Consider the following 9,970-nt stretch of genomic DNA (forward strand, 5'->3'; position numbering starts at 1 on the left):
ATTTATTTATGTGAACGGCTAAAATCAAAGTTAAAAAATATGAAGTTCAGTTCTTAAAAAAAAAGAGAACCTGCAACACGACAATATAAATATAAATTGGAACACTGACAGAAAAGAATTTAGCCCTGTATTTGTTTCGAACTCACATCTACAAATCGTCTATAGCAACTAAATTGCACTTACAGCAACATTTACCCATATTTCCATTGTATAATAGCGTTTATGTGTTTTAATTTTAACTTGTTGGTACATGCTTAGGAAATTAGATATAATATTGCATGATATTTTAATATTTATTCTTAAAGTCTTCATACTAAAACCTGTAATTGTATTAGCAATTCTCTTTGAATTTACAACTTTAAAACACTAAAACTAATTGAACACCTAATAATGCTGTTAGCTTGGTACTTTTTAATGCTGTGAGTAGTAAGGTGGGGCACCCTAGGGACAATGGGACTTAGCATTAAAAAGACCCCTGGGCAACTCTAGGGACAATGGAAATTTAACATGGAGAAAAATCGTGGGTTACTCTAGGGACAATGGGAATTTAACATAGAGTTTGGGTCTGTCTAGGGACAAGGGAAATTAACATGGGGAATAGAGTTTGGGCTTTTGGGATTTTTTATTTTTTTTAAAATTTTTTAAAATTTAAATTTAAATTTAAATTTAAATTTAAATTTAAAAAAAGGGGTAGGCAATGGAAAGGCTATCTCTTTTCGAGAAATATGGCTGGCCCTGAATAGGGCCTTTGGGTTTATGTTAATGTATTCATTAACATAAATGGTACCGCATTGGTCTTCTTCTTGTCCTTAGGCTACGTCTCACTGTTGGTCCGTAAATCAGCACTCTTTTCAGGCATCCTTGTCTTTCTACGTAGATCCTACGTATCCACAGGCTGGTGTTTGTCCTGTGGACAACGGTCCACTTGGATCGGACATACATGGGTATGTCCGTCCGGAACATCATGGAAGACACAAGCGTAGAAGATTGCACATCGGTCCACATCTTGAATCGACGAGAACAGGTGAATCAATGCACTGAACTGCGCTTATTTATAGGTAGAGGCAGGATTGAAACGGATTGAGTTCATTCACCAATCCAAACACGCGTTACAAAATTCAGTCAGCCCGCATCCAATCCGAAGAGAGTAGTCTGTGACGTCAGTTGGTCTATATAGATTCGCTAGCGCTTGTGTGCAGTCAATCTATGCGACAGTGATTCAACATGACGGAAACTCAGAAAACGATCCATTGGGGTGCACCAGCAGGGGAGACTGCCCAAGGGAACCCGGACTTACTTTCAGAAGAGGTACATTGGGATTTTGTGGATTTTCTTACCAGGCAAGAATTTGTTCCGGAACCTTCGTTACCTTCTTCATTACCGCAAGTGGAGAATTTTAGACAGAGACAGAAAGAAGAATTGGAGAAATTTATGCAACGACAAAAGGAAGCGGAACAAGCTTTTCTCCTACAGCAACAGCAACAGCAACAAGAAGAGGTAAGAAAAAAACAGCAGCAACAGCAAGAAGAAGTAGCAGCAAAGAAACAAGAGGGTGAAAATCAAACGGTCACGGTACTGTTGGACATTTTAGCGGAGTTAAGAAGTCTGAAACAAATGTATCAGACTTCTTTATCACGACCGAAGAGAATACGACCTTCCCGAGCTAAACACGCCAACCCTGTGACTAAGCCTGTCGTACCACCCTTAGTGATTTCAACCCAATCATCAGAAGTAGGCCTTGGCCGTGGCAAAGGCTTAAGGCAGTTAAAGTTGATTGGTTAAACTCACCCCTACACCAAAATAAAACGGCCCTTTTCAGGGCCACCCACATTTCTCGAAAAGAAATACAATTTCAATTTGCCAATAACTCAAAAATAAACCACACCCATTTTACCCTTATAGTACGTGTCTGTGTATGAGTGCGTGAGTGTAGCTTCTTATTTTAAAATCAAAACTCAAAGACACTTACCTTATATCATTCATGTATTCTTTTATCCATTTTTTACAATCCAATTCACAATTCACCACAGAACATTTTAATTAAAAGTTCATTGACTTCTTCTTTCTCCTTGTTTAGTCTCTCTGTTTTTTGAATTTCTTCACCGTTTTTTCCTCATTTTCTTCCCTTCTTCTTTTCTTCTCCTGTTTCTTTGCTTCTTTTAAATAGAATTGTCTTCTTTCTTCCTCTTCTTCCTCTGAAGAATCCCTCTCTTCTTTCGAAGAATCCCTCTCTTCTTCCGAAGAATCCCTCTCTTCTTCTGAAGAATCCTTCTTTTCTTCTGACTCCTCTTGTTTCTTTTTTGGGCAATCTGGAGACCAATGTCCTTTTTCTTTACAATAATAACAGGTATCTTGACTTTTGTCTTTTTTAGCCCCTGTTTTTTTCTTTTTTGACGGTCTGGACACTCTGAAGACCAATGCCCTTTCTTCTGACAGATATAGCAAGCATCCTGACTCTTATCTCGAAAGGAAGGAGAGTAGTCCGTCGGCTGGTCTGAAGAGAATTTTCTAATGACCCCTCGGAAAGCTCTGACGAAACGTTCCATCTGGGTAGTCTCTTCCATCGTTGTGCTCGGTTTGAGAGTGAAATGAATAGTGAAAGGACAAGACACACCCTTTTTATATACGCTGGTTTGCCATGACTATAAATTAGTCTATGGTGTTTGAACTTGAGTCATTTGACGTTTTGCACTCAAGATGAAACGATCATATTCATTCGAGAAGAAAGAAGAAGAAGAAAGTAAGAGGCAGAAACGTGATCTATCGCCTCGTACCAGGGACGAAATCTTGGCACAAATTCATGCCAGTGATTTTGAAGAGGACATGAGTGAACCAGAATCCGAACCCTCTAAACCAAGTTCACCACCCTTAGTCAACCCTGAAAAGTACTATTCCATTCGAGAGACGGAAAAGCGCTCCTCTAGAAAATTTAGAACCACGGCTTACACCTACACGGTGAAGTTTAAAGATTTCAAGGCCGACGTACCCTTGGAGAAAGCAGAAGGGTTTATCACCGAGATGTGGGATTCTTTGCTCACCGCACTCAAGCGACAATGTCAACCCAAAGAAGACGATCGCTTGACACTATCCATAGATCACGACGGTTTGAAATCCCCTGTTTGGATCGAGTTTAGCAGACCCGCAGAACTAACCCCTTCCAAAGTCATGGACAAGATTCAACACGTACAACAATCTAATGACCAGTTTGACATCACCGATGGTAAAGCCACACTGAAAATGGCTCACGTCTCTCTTCCTCAAGGGACAGGACGCAAAAAGATGTTATTGGTGGACGACCTTCGCAACACCAAAACAAGTCTCGTCCGAATTAACAACCCTCAAGACCAGATGTGCTTAGCCCGTGCCATCGTGGTGGGACGAACCTATGCCAACAAGAACGACACGGTAGAATGGAAAAGAACCTGGGAGAACATTCGAAAATCGAACCGAACCAAACAACGAAACGAAGCAGAACTCCTGTTGCAACAAGCTGGCCTGTCCAAAGACACACCCTGTGGCATTCCTGAGATGCAAAAATTGCAAGATGCCCTAGCTCCACGCTACACCTTGAAAGTACACCCTCAAGAAATGCGCGGGTCTCTGTTGTTTCGAGGCCAGGATTTTAAGGATGGAAAATACATTCACCTTTATTATCACGATGACCATTTCGATACCATTACCAGTATCACCGGATTCCTGGGATACAGTTATTATTGTGAGAAATGTGATTATGGTTATAACAATCGAGAGCAACACAAGCATTGTGGATTGAAATGCCCAGGATGTTTGGCCTCTCCACCCTGTCTGAGCGAAGAACCAGTGCCTTGTTCGACTTGTCTGCGCACGTTTGTCAGCCCTGCCTGTTACCAGCAACATTTGAAAACACAAGGTTCACAGAAGAAATGTGCTTGTCAACTCCTGAGATTGTGCCCTACGTGTGGACAAGGCATACTTACCAACAATGCCAAGGCACACGTATGTCGAGGAAAGAAAAAATGTCACATTTGTCACCACATCGTGGACTTGGAACACGAATGTTACGTGCAAAAATACCAACCCCCACCAGAGAAAGAGGACGGTCACAAGAAGAAAGGCAATTTCATCTTTTTCGATTTCGAATGCATGCAAGAGACTGGCATTCACATCCCTAATTTCTGCGTGGCTCATCGAGCGTGCGAGAAGTGCATTCAAGAACCTATCTTCAGTCATTGCCCTCACTGCAGCAAGATTCCTGGAGGACGTGAAAAAATCTTTCGGGGACCAAACACGTTAGCCGATTTTGCCCAATGGGTCTTAGACCCCATCGACAAGACGTGGAGCCAAGAGTACATCGAACGTTACGGAGATTGTCATCGTCATGCCATGGTGATGGCTCACAATTTCTCCGGATACGATGGACAGTTTCTTTTGAGGTACTATGCGGAACAAGGCACTGAGCGTCCTAAAGTCACTTTGAACGGAGCCAAAATCATTTTCATGCAAGTGGGACAAGTACAGTTTAAAGATTCGATGAGTTACTTGGCCATGCCTTTGAGTCGAATGCCTAAAACGTTTGGAATGACAGAAATGGCTAAAGGGTACTTTCCACACTTTTTCAATACGGAAGCCAATCAACATGCCGTTCTACCCCATTTACCTGAGGCTCACTATTACGACCCCGACAACATGCGTACCGAACAACGAGAAGATTTCTACGCTTGGTACCAGGCTCATGCCTCTGACCCCTTCGACTTTCAGGAAGAAATGTTAAAGTATTGTCGTTCCGACGTGGACATTTTACGACGTTGCTGTGGAAAATTTCGAGAACTGTTCATGGAACACGGAGGGGTCGATCCTTTGAAAGAAGCTTGCACCATTGCCAAAGCGTGTTCCTTAGTGTACCGCCAACGATTCATGCCTGAAAACACCGTGGCTGTCATCAGTCCTCAAACGACCCACTATGTCAAGCGTCAATACTCGGTCAAAGCCCTACGTTGGTTACATTACTTGTGCGACAAGGAAGACAAATGGATTCAGCATGCCCGCAACGGAGGAGGCGAAAAGACCATCGGAACGTATTCGGTAGATGGCTGGGACTTAGAAAACCCCAAGATCGTGTACGAGTTTAACGGTTGCTTATTTCACGGATGTCCCGTCTGTTACCCTGACCGTGACACTAAAAATCAGTTTTTGCAACGAACCATGGAAGACTTGTACCAGGACACTTGTCAGCGACGCCTAAAGTTAGAACAGCAAGGATACCAAGTGGTGGAAATGTGGGAACACGAGTACGATCACCGTTTGAAAACCGATCCCGAGTTTAAACGCCTCGTGGAAAGTTACCAGTTCATGGACCCGCTGAACCCGAGGGATAGTTTGTACGGAGGAAGGACCAATGCCACCTGTTTGCTGTACCAAGCCGACGAAGAGAAAGGAGAAGAAATCAAATACTTGGACGTGTGTTCGCTGTATCCCTACGTGTGCAAATATTGTCGCTTTCCTGTAGGGCACCCGCAATTGTTCACGGAACACATCGACCTGAAAAACATTCGACAATACGAAGGCTTGATCAAGGGTAAAGTTTTGCCTCCCACGAACCTATACCATCCCGTCTTACCTCACCATTGTCAAGGCAAACTGATGTTTCCCTTGTGCCGTACTTGTGCCGAAACGTGCAACCAGGACCAACCTTGCCATCACAGCCAGGAAGAACGTGCCTTGACGGGAACCTGGGTCAGCGTGGAATTGTTCAAAGCTCTGGACATGGGATACCAACTGTTAGAAGTGTACGAAATTTGCCACTTTCCCAAGACACAACAGTACCACAAGGGTGACCCTACTCAGAAAGGCATTTTCGCCGACTACGTGGATGCCTTTTTGAAACTGAAACAAGAAGCCAGCGGCTATCCTTCCTGGTGTCACACTCCCGAAGACCAAATACAATTCAAAGAGAAATACTACGCACAAGAAGGCATCTCTTTAGACCACATCGAAAAAAACGACGGCAGGCGATCGTTTGCCAAAGTGATGTTAAATTGCTTGTGGGGTAAAATGGCACAACGACCGTGTTTACCCAAGACGGAATATTTGACAGAACCTTCCCGCTACTTCCAGATGATTCACGACAAAACCAAATACATGAAACACGTGGACGTCGTTCGAGAGGATTTGATCTTGGTCAATTACGAAGAAGATCTGGACTTTGTACAAGACGACCCTTTTTGGAAATGTCATCATTGCGGCTTACATGACAGCTCATGGTCGCTTAAAATTGTACGAAGCTTTAGAACTGTTAGAAGAACGCGTCCTGTACTTTGACACGGACAGTTGCATTTACATCCATCACCCGATTCAACAGCACCCTGACATCGAAGGAGACCATTTAGGATCCTGGACAGACGAGCATCCCGACGACAAGATTCTAAGTTTCGTCAGTGGTGGTCCCAAAAATTACGGCTACGAATACCGGGACAAACAAGGAGAAGTGCACACGACGTGCAAAATGAAAGGACTGACTCTGAATCATCGTACCAGTCGAGTGGTCAACTTTGGGGTATTGAAAGAAGCCTTGCAATCGGGAGAGGATGGAAACTTTAAAGTGACCACCTATCAAACGAACAAGATTGTACGTTTACCCACTCACCACATCGTCAGTCGACCCTTGGAAATAGTCTATCAAATTGTATACCAGAAGCGAGTGCGACTTCCCAATCACTTCACCTTACCGTCCGGTCACGTCGGTATTGGTCTGTATATGAAAAGGAACCCTAGGCAAGATCGATAGTTCATTGTTCATTGAAGTAACTTACCATGTCGTTCACGAAGAAGAAACCAGATTGGTTAGGACTCAAACGTTGGACATCACCGAGACCAGGGTTTTGAGGCTTGGACACAAGAGGTGGCCCAGTATGCACGAGAGTTATTCAAGGAAAAAAGTTACTTTTCAACCTGTGTTAGTGACGGTGCCATAAGAACCCGTCACCCAGGACAGGACTGTCGTGGACAGGCCTGAAAGACCCTTTCGGGAGGACACTTGCGTGACCTTACCCCTACTATAGAACTGGTTAGAACTTTACCCAAAACATGTTGTACAGACACTTGTGTTTATTCCACGTTCATGGTTATCATGTGCCTTTTATTCTTGTACTTAAACCTTTGGCTTTTATGCATTTTTGTCTTTCGTATTCATGTTTGAAACATTCAATAAACGTGTTCTGAAAAAGTATATAAACTCTTGTCTTGTTTGTTTTTCGTGTCACAAGTGACATTTCTCACACCATGGCTACCTCTGCTGTATCTGCTCCCTCTTCCTCTACTGTCAAAGTCATCGACGAACACTTAGATTGTGCCAGTTGGGAGGCTTTGTATCTTCGCCATCCCTTTAACATGCTCATTGCTGGACCTAGCGGTTCAGGCAAAACCGAATTCGTCAAACGTTTGATCGAACATAAACATCATTTGATCGATCGACCACCTCAACGAATCGTGTGGTGTTACAAAGAGTGGCAATCGGCGTACAGCCTCTTGTGAGAAAGTCAAGGCGATTCCATCGTGTTTGTGGAAGGCATTCCTAAAGAAGACGACGGCATCGTCTCTGACTCCCGTCTAACCCATTTGGTCATTTTCGACGACATGTTAGGAGAAGACGAAGAAGAAATTAAACTGTGGTTCACGAGCAAAGGGCATCACCGTAATGCCAGTGTCGTTTACATCACCCAAAATTTGTTTCAACAAAGTAAAGCCCATCGCACCATCAGTCTCAATGCGCATTACGTGGTCTTGTTTAAAAGCCCTCGAGATAAATCGCAAGTGCAAGTCTTAGCCAAACAGTTAGGAACGCCTTGGCTGACTCAGGCGTACGACGATGCCACTCAAACTCCACACGCTTATTTACTCGTCGATTTGAAACCTACGACCCCCGATGATTTGCGATTTCGTACCCACTTGTTTCACCACTGGTGCCAAGACGGAGGGCCTGTCCTGTACACGTCTCCGTCCTCGACTTCATTTCACTCCCCATAAAAAAATCTATAAAAACCTCAGACCCTTTTTCGTCTGTCTCACTCTCAGTGCGAACATGACGTCCCTTCAGTCGCATCTTCCCGTCAAATTGATTCGTGCCTTGTATGGCATCAGTCGAGAAAAAGATCCACAAACACGAGCTCATGTCTTAGAAGCTAGTCTCAAAGAAGTCTTACGATGGTTCACGGTGACGGCACGTCAATTACTCCAAGGAATCATTCAGATTCCTCATCAAACCAAACGCTTTTTCGATCGAAACAAAGTCGCTTTGGTCCAACTGGCCGATCCCCGCATCGACACTCAAACCAAAAAACAAATCATTTTGAAACCTGGAGGGAGCGGTACTCTAGGAGGGGTCATCATTCGCTCACCCTTAAGATGGGATCCTAATGCCCCCAAAGTTCTCCTCAAGACAAAAGTCCAACGAAGCCCCAAGAAGAAAAAGACCAGGTCCCCAAGGAGAACTTCTCCAGTGGCAGGACCCTCCTCTGACCAGACACCACCACCCCGGAAAAAGAAAAGAAGCCCCCAGAAAAAGAAAAGTCCACAGAAAACTAGCCGCAAGAGAGGCACTTCGGCCAGGACGCAACCTTACACTCGCAAACCACGACCTGCCACGGCAGTGACTGCGTCTACGGCAGCTTCACGTTTGTCCACTTCTCCGTTAATGACACCCAGAACTGAAGAGTACTTGGAGACGTTGATCACACCAAGAACTTCTCCGTTGATGACCCCCAAAAGAACTTCCCCAGTGGCAGGACCTTCCAATTTAGTGGCAGTGGCTGCTGCTCACAAAGTACCTTCTCCCAAAATCAAAGTTCAAGAAAGATCGGACATGTTACAAAGTTTACTGGATTTGTCCAAGCAAGAACTGGCTCGATTTAGTCCGTTACGTACCCCTGCACGACGTGTCATGCCTGTCCTCAAACTGATACGACGTCAAGACAATCAGTGGCGACGCGTTCCAGTATAAAAAAAGGCCTGTGACCAAGTCGGGTATCAGTGTTTTTTGGTGCTCCTGAAGACTCAAAGATGTCACCCTCCAGAAAACCCCAAGGAAAGAAAAGGAAAGGACTGCCACCACGTTTAGCCAAACATGGGGACATGTTATCTGTCCTGTCCAAAGCTTCTCCACCCCTACGAAAAAAACTCATTCAAACAGCCTCCAAAGAGGTCATCGATACCGTGTGCGAATGTTGTTTGAACGTTTAGAAAGGCACGATCCCTTTGTCCAAACACCAGAAACAATGCTTAGGCAAACATCGTCACGTTCTTCGCCAAATGGTTCAAAAGAAAATTCCCATTCGTCAAAAAAAGAAGATGTTAGTGCAACGTGGAGGTATTTTACCTCTCTTGTTAGGCCCCATACTGAAAGGAGTCTTGGGAACCATGTTGGGAGGACTGGTGGGAGCAAGATAAAAAGGCCTCGGAAGTTCCAAGATCTCAGAATCGACCCCTGACAACCCCATGGAAGGACGAAAACTAGCTTTAGTGCCTTACAAACGATGGATGGAATACCATCGGTGGCAAGAACAACACACCCCGCATTTACCTCCCAATCCCAATTTGAGCGAGATGTCCCAGTTACAACACGAATTGCAGTCCTTGATGGATCGCCAAGATTTGTCCGAAACAGAAAAATCACAAAAGTACGGTCAACTCTTGCAACGACTGCAACTCTTTCACCAGAAAGCTTTAGACGAAACAGCTCTACCCACTCTGAAAGATTTTAAGACCTTGATGAAAAGTCCAGCACCAGTACCAGTACCAGTACCACCAGTACCCGTGACCAAGACAGAAAAAGGAGAAGAAGAGGAAGGGTTTCAAACTCCACCAGAAAAAGTACGCAAGTTAACAACACCACCTACCTCCAGAATTGGATGGATTAGAAAGATGATGGCCACCCCTTCTTCCTCACAAGAAAAAAAGAAAGTGAAGACAGAAGTGAAGACAGAAGTGAAACAAGAAC

The sequence above is a fragment of the Sinohyriopsis cumingii genome, chromosome 4 (assembly GCF_028554795.1).
Source record: "Sinohyriopsis cumingii isolate HCF-2022 chromosome 4, ASM2855479v2, whole genome shotgun sequence".
Taxonomy (NCBI): domain Eukaryota; kingdom Metazoa; phylum Mollusca; class Bivalvia; order Unionida; family Unionidae; genus Sinohyriopsis; species Sinohyriopsis cumingii.